We start from the raw sequence: 12,801 nt of genomic DNA, 5'->3' as shown, positions 1-12,801 counted from the left end.
TATCATCTTTTCAGTGACTTGTTCATTCTTAATTTCTATAACACAATCTTCTATTTTTTTAAGTAATACAAATAAATTACATATACTAAGAATATGTTCAAATAAAGAAAAATGACTTTCAGTCCTGGAGGATAAATCAATAATCCATAATAATTAAACAATTTCAAATTCCCGCTCGAACAAAGCAGAGTTTATTGTGCCGCCTCGTGGCATGTGGTCAAAATAATCCGTTTAAATGTAGCGGCATTGCCGAATTTAGCCGAAAAGTACCGGAAAAAAACGAAGCCACAAAATCGCCGATAGCGCTGCTCTCGTGACATGTGGCCTAACTAGACCCTTGCCGCATCTAGGTAAAATATCTTTGGTTGAAATATATTTTTTTACACCTTTTATTATTAAGCTTTGTACTTAAACGTAGTTTTCTTCCGGCTCTTGCATTTCTCAAAGTTTGAGACCGATATTTTATGTATAAAAACAGTTTGAACGTTCAAAAAATGATGAGGTTCAGAAAAAAGATGAAATAATTTTCAGTAAAGTTCCTACCAAAATACAGTACCTAAACGTACTTTATTGTACTGTAATACATTTCCCGAAGTTTCAGCTCGATATTTCATTTTAATATATAAATTCAACTTCCAACGATTAAAACTATAGCACAATCGTTTACGGCTAAATAATATTAATGTTAATAGCAATATCTGTTGAGACAATATCATTATAATTATAATATCATATAAAGTTTATTATATATAATATTAATTCTATTATAATGCACCCTGATTATAATTCTTTTTTCAAATTTTCATCTCATAATTTAACATTTTAATTACTTTTTAGAATTCCTTGTTCCAGATCTGAATTATAATTTTTTCAAAAAATCTCTAATCCAAATCAGAAATACATGCAATTGCTTTAAAAAATGACAAATTTTTAATTCAGAAATATGTCATTCAAACGCTCCATAATTCATGCGTTCAAAATAAGAACTTTCAACACCTTTTAATTTTACAATTTTTCATCAAATTATGTTAATATGCAAAATTACAAATTTTTAATTTTTATGACTGTAACATTTTAGAGATTTCTGCTTAAAAAATATGAATTACGCTATTATTTGTAAGATTTAAAATGATAATGCTTCAAGAAAATTTTAGTTCTTCACAATAAAAATTGAACGATTAAACCAATTTTTTGACTGAAAATTTTTAAAAATAAAAGTTGAATTATTTTTTTTTGACGTGTACCGGTTTTCTTTGAAGAAAACCATCAAGTAAAGTAGGCAGAAGGGAGAAATTAAACGCCACCTATTTTTTAATAGAAATGTCCTTTTTTTAAGAGATTCTTCTCGACGAATCACACTAATTATAAAAAAAGGTGGAAGGATCTTTTGTTAAAGCAACAAAGCACTAAAAGATACACTCCCACTAGGAAAAGAGAACAGCGACTATTGGATCTTGCAACGCAAACAAAAATGGTTAATCCCATTTTTTTTCTCGGTAACTCAATGTACCACAAGTACAACTACATCCTTATATATATATATATATATTTCATTTATTGATTTTAACACTTTACAAATTCAATAAAATAAATTAGTAAAAAAATAAGAAACAAAATATATAATGTTTAGCATTACATTCCTAGCGCATTTTTCCGTTCCCTTTTATAAAGTAACGACCCTATTTAAAGGTACACTGCAGTAACTTTTCGAAGCGAAATGCAAATTAAACAAAGATGCTGTTCTTTATGTAAAGATTGGAGAACGGAAAATTAACAAAATGGGAGCAAAGCATAACGCTGCCCAACTCATTCTAAAAGAGCTAACAAAAATGTACGATTTTAGCGAGAAGCAAAAAATAATGAAAATGAAATAAAATCAGATAAATCAGTGTATTAGACTTAATATATATTCATAAGAATGAAAACTCAAACGAAAAATTAAAAAACAGGATTTTAGTAACATACGTAAGACATTTTATAATTTTTTCCTTCTCAATTATATATTTAATTTCTAATTAGGCTAAGTGTAGTTTCTTAAGAATAAAAAAAGAACGAAAAATGTAAAAAAAGAACAGAATTTTAGTAATATCCGTAAAATATTATATACATATACTATTTTACCTATATATTCAATGTCTCAATTTCTATTTATAGTAAATATATATTCATAAGAATGAAAATAAGCGAAACAAATGTAAATAACATAAGATTTCAATAATCAACTTAAGAAATTTTAATTTTAAAATATGTATTTAATCTTGAAATTTTTAGTTAGAATTGACATATATGTGTTTGCAAACGACAAAGCAAAACGAAAAATAAAAAAAAATATTCTAGTGATATTTGTAAGACATTTTATTTAAATTATTTATTCAATATGTAAAAACCTGCGAGGCAAGAAAAGTAAAACGAAAAGAAACTATGAAACTAATTATTCAAAATAGAACAAATCTCTTCCTTTCTCTTTCTAGAAATTAAATTATGTTCCGAAGACACTTTTTAGAAAAATATATATCCAATTATACTAATCATGTTGATAAAAATAAGAACCATTCAATGTTTCATTCTTAGAAAAATAAAATATTTTTATACAATTGTTCTCTTCAAAATTTTTATAGAATTACGATTCGAATAAACATTGTTTTTGAACACATTTCATTTTAACATATCGTTCAATAAGTCCCGAGACTAACAACGAAAACAACTTTTTTTTCCAAAAATCATTATTATTCATCAACATAATCTCCTTTTAGAGTAATATAATCTTTCCAACGCCTTTCCAACATTTCTATACCATGTTTATAGAAAGATTTATCCTTTGCTTCAAAATAGACTTCAGTCTCGGCAATGACCTCCTCATTCGAGCCAAATTTTTTTCCCTCGAGAATTTTTTTGAGATTAGCAAAGAGCCAGTAGTCGCTAGGGGCTAAATCTGGCGAATACGGGGGGTGGGGAAGCTAATCAAAGCCCAACTCATTGATTTTTGCCATTGTTTTCATGGACTTGTGGCATGGTGCATTGTCTTGGTGAAAAAGGATTTTTTTCTTCTTCATGTGGCTTCAACGGCTTCCAATGGCCTACCCGAACGTTCCGCACCGTTTGCGTCCATACGACCACGTTTAAACTCAGCATATCAACGACAAATGGTTGTTTTGGATGGAGAGGAGTCCGGGTAACGTTTTTCAAGCCACTACTGGGCTTCTACGGTGTTTTTACACATTAAAAAATAATGTTTAATCAACACGCGAAACTCGCTTTGTTCCATTTTTCAAACAAATTACAAAGTGACTTTACTCTAATCTCGATAACTCTGCTGTTTGTGGTCCAATCGCCGTGAAATTTTTACACGTTTCATGTGAAGGTTCACACTCTAGGAAAACGTGGCTAGTTTGGTACTACTAGCACCATCTCTGGGTTAGTCTCGGGACTTATTGAACGATGTGTTACTCATATGTTCAAAAATTTAAGGGGGGAGGTGTCACTTTCTGTGACGTATTATAACTATGTTATTTATACTTATATCATTAATCATCGCTATATTTATACTTATAATTTACATCAATAATTATGAAAAGAAAGGATTATGTTCTCATAAAAACGCACAAACTCGTGCATATTTATTATTATCCAATGTGTTAAAATCAATATTTTAAACATCGTTGTACATAATACGAATTTTGTACATCTTGACTGTCAATACACCGCCAAAATACAATGATTTCTCATCTACAAATCTTCGGTCGCTGCTCATAAAAGTCAGCCACGTAACATTAAACAGATTGCCACAATGGCCAGTTCCTTGGACTCAAGGTACTGCACCCCGATTCTACGCCTTCAGATATAGACACCTGGATATACATAAAAAGGAATTAATATCAATTGTGTCGTCCCCTCGTCGTCAAGTTTTTGGCTATCAGTTTTTGGTTCTGATCACAATAGAATCTGACATATATAAACCCAAGATCTGAATCAAAAGTCACTCTAACATCGAATTTCAAATCGGTCGGAAGCTCTGCCCTAGAGTACAACGAAGTAAATCTCAGACGATTATATTAATTAAAAGACTCTGGTTATTTGGAAACTATGTCTAAATTGTCGAAATACAGATTTCAACCTAAAAGTACAATCAGTATTGTGTTTCGGAAATTCAATCTAACTGAAGTCGATTAGAATTTCAAATCCCTTTTAAATAAGTGAAACTTTACTCAGAAGATCCTTTTTTGACAATACCATTGTCAACCATAATTACCCCTGAGTACCAGCGGGAGAGTCGAGGCTACCTACACACTTACAGGCTCCTTTGAAAATACTCATTATCAACCATAGTTACGGTGAATCACAAGAAGGACGATCAGCCCCACCTGTTAACCAGTAAGCACCCGCACGACTACCTGAATCCTTCCGACCCAACGACAATAAATCACATCGAGTAGGAAAATACCAGTTTTAAAGGGATCTTAAAATATTCCAGCGATCCCCATTTTTACAAGTGCGATTTGGATTATAAAAATTGGTACGTTTAATTAACGAGTTAGAACTCAAAATATTTAGCATTTCTTTAAAACTTAATCATTAAGATCTACCTTTATTTTAAGGTGGAGATCTGTAATGAAGAGTTTCTGCTGCCTGTGAGACTCCAGTACAAAATCAACTTTCAAATCAAAAATACCAGTACATTTTAGAATAAAATCAGATATTAACATAATCCTTTTCAATATTTTCAAATTATCTATCTCTCTTTAAACCTGTAATTTCTTTAATTTAATAAACTTTTAAATATTGTATATTCAGTTGCATTTCACGTTATTTTTCGAATGGTGTGTAGTTATCTTGACCTTCGGAAGTTATTAAGTATGGTCAAAGATCAAGTTTCCCAAAGCTCTATAGGCTTTGAGGTACACATTCTCATCGTGACACGCGCGCTGCGCGCTCGATTACCGACAGACATGTGTAAACAGGTTTTGTTGGATCTTTTTTCTCGTAACTTTCGTATTTTTTCCACACATTTTTTTTTAAATTTTTTCAACGTTATTTTTCACGAATAAAACAAAAAGGACGCGTCCTATCTAGAAGTGAATCTTAACGAAATTGTAGATCTTTTTTAGGATAACCATTTTTGTTAATTCATCTTTTTTTGTATCCTACATAGTTTGTCCACAAAATGGATTTTTTTATTTTCCATTATTTTTTGTGCAATCAAAATTTGAATTTTCAAGTTTTTAAGAAAATCCAAAAATTAGTTATAATAATCTTGTAGGGATTTCAAAAAGAAATATTTTTCTTCTTTAGACTTTTTTTCATATCGTGCGTTTTTCGGCTTCAAATTTTTATTTTCGGTAGATAAAAAAAATTTTGAAAACGCTATAACTCTGAGAATTTTCTTTTTATCAAGAAAAGTCATAATGATAAATTGTTTGTTCTTTTCAATACTATAAATATCCGTACATAGAATTTTCAAATTCAGAAAAAAGTGGTCTCAAAAATTTTCAAAATGCACTCACGTTTTGAATTTTTATCAAAAATGGCTGGTTCACGAACTCGTCCTTTCTTTTGGGACCTAGAAAAAGTGTGCCAAAGATGGATTCGATTCGTTTATTTTTTCGACAGTTATCGTGTTTACGGACGCACAAACGGACGGCCGGACGGACAGACAGACAGACGCCATCGTGAAAACCTGATTTTCGGATTCAGCGGGTCTCGAAACGTGGAGATCCGTTGAAAAAGTGTGATGTCAAATTTCCGACAATTCTAATACTTTCAAAATTATAAATGATGAGAATGTAAAAACGTATGAGCATAATTTGTGCCTTTTTTAATGGTGTATTAGTTCATATTTTTCTCCCTTCACTTTTGGACATTTTTTTCCGGACAATACTTTCCCGGCACTTAGCCTCACGAAAAGAGAATAGGATGATGTGTCGCCGCGCATAAGCGGTTGTTGCATTAAGGCCTTCAATTTCTGGCTTGACCTAGAGATGACGTCATCATGTCTAATTTTTAGCTTGTATTCTATACTACTATATCTCACTAGCTTGAATAACAATTTTCAAGTCAATTGCTCTGTTAGTATATATTTAAGATCCTATTGAACAATAAACCTGGATTATTTGTGCAAAAATGGAAAAATCAGCGAAGCGTGCGGTCATTAAATATTTCTATTTAAAAGGCCTAAAACCACCTTAAATTAAACAAGGAATGGATTCCACACTAAAGGACTCTTTTACATCATATTCGAGGTTAAACAGTGAGTTTCTGAATTTTAGAAAGCTTGCACGAGCACTTCTGACGAATCACGTCCAGAATGCCTCGTGGAAATCTAAATTCCCGAATTGATCGAAAAATTCATAAAATGGTGATAGACGACCGCAGATTAAAGGCAAGTGAGATATCTGAGGCTACTAGGATGTCAACTGAGCGTGTACGCAATATTTTACATGAACATTTAAGCATGCAGAAGCACTGTGCTAGGTGGGTGCCACGTTTGCTAACAGTAAATCACAACGAACCTCCCCATAGGTCGGCAGTTGCGATGGCTAAAATCAACGAATTAAAGTTCGAATTATTCCTCCATCCAGCATATTCATCAGATTTCGCCCCTAGCGACTATCATATGTTCCCTAACACTAAAAAGTGGCTCGGAGGTCAAAAATTTTAGAGCAACGAGAAATTCATTGATGCTGTGTATGAGTATTTTAAGGGACTTAAAGAATCGATCTATAAAAATGGCATCACTGCATTAGAGCATCATTATTAGATATGTATTAGTCTTGAGGGAGATTATGCTGAAAAATGAAGTAAAAAAAAACAACTAAAAAAGTTATTTTTCTTTATCAGGCCGGAAATATTTCACTCCACCCTAGTACAACGTCCTTTAACAATGGTGGTTTACCAACATGCTATTGTATAGGTATTAAAAAAAAATGCATTCCTGTTTTTTTAGTTTCAGATCTAATTTCACAGTCAAAGCGTTTAAGAGATGGTCGCCCTAATCCTGATTTTCATCGCTATGGACCTTCCTATTCTTCTGCTGGCCGAAATTGTCCAGACACGATTCACTCTCTTGCCACAGCTGATTATTCCGTTGATACTCCACGACCTGTCGCACCACCTTTTAGCGATAGACCCAGGTTTCCAACTCTTAGGCAAACTTTTCACAAAGTACTTGGATATAGATTAAAAGATCTTGCATTTATTCGACCTATTCCCCATACCAATCCAAATCGGATATTCGAACTCCGAAGGTACGTTTTTCCTTCTGATAAACTACTAGAATGGATAACAAAAAATCACGCCCTGAATCCCATGCAAACCGGATAAAAAATTGTTTTATCAACATCCAATGACGAAGTCTGCGCAATATTGGATAAAACATCCAACAAACAGACAATTCTTCGTGCAATATTTCACCTGTTTTTGGGAAATCAGTACGTGTAAAAATAAACATGAATAGCGGCGCGGTTAAGAAAATGACGGCAGAAGAAATTGCGGAATGTCCATTGTCCTCAAAGGAACCAATCAGAAAGAGTTACGAGGTATCAAGTATGTAAACCACAATCCTTTGAAACGTTAACATTTTTTAAAACGAATCTATCATTTAGGCCTGAAGCTTCAGCTCTGCCTTTATGTTTACCCCGCGTTTATGCAGACATTTAAAAATTAATATTCAAGAATGACTTTTTAAATCTACCCTAACCCATTTTTACATTTCACAAATATTTTTAAAAAATCAGTCATATTACAATAAATATCAAGATATCACTTAATATTGTACCATTTAAAGCAAGTTTAATTTCAAGTGTTTTCGGTAAAGTTCACTTACCTACTTTTTCAATTATGATAGCTTTCAGCTCACAATGCTTGAGTCCAAAATCTTTTAGAGTAAACCTTTTACATTTTTACACATACACTTGCAGTTTAAAAAATGTAAAAATGCTGTTTCTAAGACTTAAGATTCAGTTTTCGTTGTTTTTTTACTTGAATTTTATTTTATTATAGTTTAATACTTTTTTTTTGATTCAATAAATATTGAAAGTCAATCTAATTTATTTAATGAGACCGTTTTACATCATAAATGACTATTCATTCTAGAAAAATTTAAATTCAGTTCGAATTGGTTTATAGAGAAACACTTGCGTTCCTATATAGATGTCTTAAACTTTCAATTTCTTTCTTTATACGAGTTGTAACAAACCAAGAAGTTTTTTGAAAATTTTTTATGTAAAATTAGCATAATAACCTACGAATTTTATCTGCTACTTGTTTCTACAAAATTCAAAGTGAAAATAAAATATTTTCGCGTGGTGGGGATACTCACCTAACGTAAATCCCAGTATGAGACTTTCGCGATAGGTGGGAGGGCACTGTAAGTAATTTTGGGTTTATGATAAAATTCATTCCTGAATGACCTCAAATATTACTGATGAAGAAAAAAATTTAAATAGTAAATTATGTATTAGTTTTGGGATCAAAAAAAAAAAACTGTTAATACCTACAACCAGATATCTGCGAAAATTTAAAATGACTTAGATTTTACGTTATTTTAAATAAATTCCAAATTTTTCAGAAATTAAAATATGTCGAAATAAGGCCGAATGGCTCCAGGAAACTTTTTTTAATTGTGCACGAATGAAAGATTTTTGAAAATGTAGACAAGCATTTCCAAGCCTTTCAATTGTTTTGAAAATTAAGAAGAAAATACACAAATTTTCTTAAGGTAGTTGTCGTGTGGAAGTTTAAAACTTACGAGGATTAACTATTTAAATAATATTTTTTTACGCAAATTTTTTTTCGTGTATCTTCTTACCAATTTTTTCAAAATGAATAAATTTTATTGAATCCTAGCTCATTTTTCAAGAAGAAATTCCCTACAACTGTACTGTTTATATTTGTTTTAAATAAGTAAATAAGCTTTGAATCTATATTTGTTAAACAACATTTTTCTCAAGCTATTTAAGGAGACTTGGATATAGATTTGAAGATCTTGCGTTTATTCGACTCATTCCACACAAAAATCCGCATCGGATATTCAAACTCCAAACGTACATTTTTCCTCCAGATAAATCAATTCAATTGAGGGCAAGTAATCATGTCCTGTATCTAATGCCAACCGGAGAACAAATTGTCTTATCGACGTCGAATGGCAACGTCTGTGCTATATTGGAAAAAACTCTATCTAAACACACAATTCTTCGTGCAATATTTACACCTACTTTTGGGCAACCAGTGCGGGCAAAAATAAACGTGAGCAGCGGGGAGGTTGAGAAATTGACCCCAGAAGAAATCGAGGACTGCCCAGTGTCTTCCAGGGAACGAATCACAAAGAGTTATGCAGTATCACGTGTGTAAACCACAAAGCTTCACATCGTTAATAAATTTAAAAAAAGCGCATGTTCAAAGAAAATTTATAAAATAACTTCAGATATCAAAAATTACATCTCACTGGATATTGTGCGATTTAAAACACGTTTTATTTCAATTATTTCAAAATTACATTCACTTGTTAATTTTTTTAAAACCTCTATTTAAGTCGAATATGATAGCATAGCTATTGCATAGGTTTGTATTTTTTTACCCGAAATATTTGAACGGTTTTATTGATTAAAGATTGAAATTTAAGCTTTTGTAGTTTAACGGCCGGCAAAAAACTTGTAATTTTTTTCTCGATTAAAGAGGCCACCTTGCTTTTTTTAAAGCCCCTTTGGTTATCACGAATATATGTTAATTGCTCGTCTGGCGCTTCACGCCTGATTCATGTAATGTATAAACTAATGTATGCTTTAGTAATTTCGTGCGACACAAGCCATCGCCATGCCAGAACAGAACGTGTAGATTAATTATAACGCAGCAGAGTTGGCCGCGCGTTGGCGACTAAAGATCTAAATGTAAAATATTTAACTCTAAGACATACATTATTGTAGACCATTACGTTCCGCATCTTTTTTGTTTATACAAGACAATTTATCTTTTATAGTTTTTTTTTAATAAATAGTAAAAAAGGAGGTCTTTTAAAAATCTATTTTAAATTTAACTTTTATCTTCCACGTGTGCTCAAATCCACATAGTTTTCGGAATTTCTTCATGAAATTGAGAGAAATTATTCCTTATAGTATTCTTTTTATGTCAGTTCAAGATAAAATTTTTGTTTTCTATGGAGAGCAGCTGTTAAACAGCGTATGAATAAGAATTCTATGTCACATAAGTTTTAAAGAACATTGTACATAATATGCGTGTACTCTCCTATGTGCCACTGTATATCCCTCCACCTCCAACAATTTTTCTGGCTTTATATCCCCCTCCCCCCTTCCAAACATTTTTCTAGCTACGGCGTTGCTCTTATCAGATTTAGATATATTAAAAGAACAAAGTTCACGCCTTCATTCTAATAGATAGCGAATATGGTATAAATTGTATATCTTTAGATCAGGGAGATACATTTTTTCCTCAGGTTTGTAAATAGTATATAAATGAAAGATAAATAATTCTGATAATTATATTACATAAGAAGGAATATAATCTTTAAGTGATAACCTTGAAAGTAAAGATCTGAATTTTAATTTCAAAGCCACGAACAAAATGTCCCTGATAAAATGTTCCTACTTTCGAGGTGGAAAAGCACAGATTAAGATTCTTCATAAAAAATACGTATGTTTTATTAAAAAGATTGTTTTTGATTTGTACCAGATGGCGCTGAGTAAGCAAGAAACGTAAAAAACGTAAGCAACATAAAGAATCTAAAAAACTAACCTGCACTAACCAATTAAAACAAGCAGACTGTCTTTTTGATTCCTCTGTTGGAAGCGCATTTCTTGAACAGTCAACAACGTCCGTTTTTGCCAGATAATCTGTAATAAGAAGTATAGGTTCGCATTTTTAATTTTGAGAACCTTCCCTATTGCACCGAGAATGTGGGATGTGGCAAAATGTTTGCAGGGTCGCTTTTTTCTCTTGAATATAAAAACTTTTTATCGCAGAAATTCGTTTCGTTACACGCGTATTATATGAGATATTTCGATGCCTTAATTCATGTAGAAATCTCGATCTGGCCCTAATCGAGGCCAGACCAGTGCAGATCGGGTACCGATCGGGAATCCTGGTCGGGTCCAGATGGCGGATGAAACAAACGCCTCTCGGGTAACCCGATCGGTGCCTTTTGCGAAATATTAAACTATTTCTGGCTCTTGATTCGGGTTCGCTTGTTCACCTCTATTAGCAGCGTCTAGAATCCTTTGTAGCAAGGAAGTTTGAGGATAATTTACGTGTTGCTGGTGACCTGTATAACCCAGGAACCATAAAACGCTTGCAATATGTGCGCAAGTGCCAAGAGTCCTGGTCCCTGACTTACATGTGCACTAATATTCGAGAAGCGTTTCGTTATTTTTTGGTCCTATGTCATCGATCTCATTGAACGCTATCCACAGTTGCTACCTTGTCGCATTTCGGAAACGAGAAAATACTCGTACTCTGATCAAACCAGGTTCATTAAGTCGCGTATCTAGTTGAACCTCATCTTCTTCTCGTTGCAGCTTGTCTTGAACGTAAGATGGGGCAAGTTCTACTTGATACACGCCAATTGCTATGTTGCGTATTTCTTCCAATGTAAGGCGAGAAAATTGTGGTACTTGAAGTTCATGCAGGCGATTCCAATTTGCATTTCAGTAGCGCATATTGTCCACGTCTACGCGCACTTGCACAATATTTGACTCACGAGCTCTCGCTATATATTCTCTTGCAAGCTCTGCTGTAGCGCCTTGCATCTCGATAACAGGATGGTATCGATTAATTATGGCACCAGCAATACGAAAGAAGTCCCTTCGATTGTGTACATAAGCCATTGGAATGGTTTTCTCGAAGAACTTGAAAATGGACTTTATGTGGCCATTTCTGGATTCCACTATCCATCTAGATTTCGTTACTAGCCGAGCTTCGTTTGCTTCTACCATTACCAATTGACTCTGTCCTTGTTGGAGAAATGTTGGTATTTTGGACATAATTCCTAAGCGTTCTAAAAGTGGTTGGGCATCTCTATATCCACGGTCCTCTATAAAAACATCACCAATATCGAAAAATTCTCTCATACCTTCCACATCTCTTTCAAATTCGTTAATGAGCATTTGTGCGTCATTGTTTTGCGAGTCAGAAAAATATGGTCATTGTATTTCAAGTATGTATCCGTCTGGAGCCACAATGAGAGCAGGTTTTACCAAGTGACGTCTTTTATGTTTGCAGAATGACTGTCGAAGTACGCGAAAGTTACTGCTCTACGTCAGCCTACATCCTATCAAGTTATAGTTTCCAGAGTCTACCACGTGGAGGTGACTGTGCGATTTTAGACTCCTTTTATCTGCAAGATGATTCGGGGTGCTTAATTTTAGTGAGTCCCCTCGCCTCTCACTTTTTAGGGTGCTTGATTTTAGTGAGTCCCCTCGCCTCTCACTTTATGGGGTGCTTGATTTTTGTGAGTCCCCTTGCCTCTCACTACACAACCTCTTTATGCTGTTTGCCTCCTCTTCGTACCAGCTTTCCACTTTCTTGGAGTACTATTCTGCTTTCGATTACGTTTAGGCTTCGGGAAAACCTCACTTTTCTCCTCATAGGAAAATCGTTTCAGATCCAGCTGTCCCTTTGCGTTCGGAGCGAATGAATGATATTTGAGTGCATTTTAAAAACAAATACAACTTTGCGAACCTTCTGTGCCATGATAAAGATTTTGGCATCCCGGCAGACTGGACTTTCCATCCAACTGCCCATGGAAAAGGACCATGCGATGGAATCGGAGGTAATCTGAAGCGTTTTGCTGCAAGA

The sequence above is a fragment of the Belonocnema kinseyi genome, chromosome 2, assembly GCF_010883055.1.
Source record: "Belonocnema kinseyi isolate 2016_QV_RU_SX_M_011 chromosome 2, B_treatae_v1, whole genome shotgun sequence".
NCBI lineage: Eukaryota > Metazoa > Arthropoda > Insecta > Hymenoptera > Cynipidae > Belonocnema > Belonocnema kinseyi.
This window is presented reverse-complemented; position numbering follows the sequence as displayed.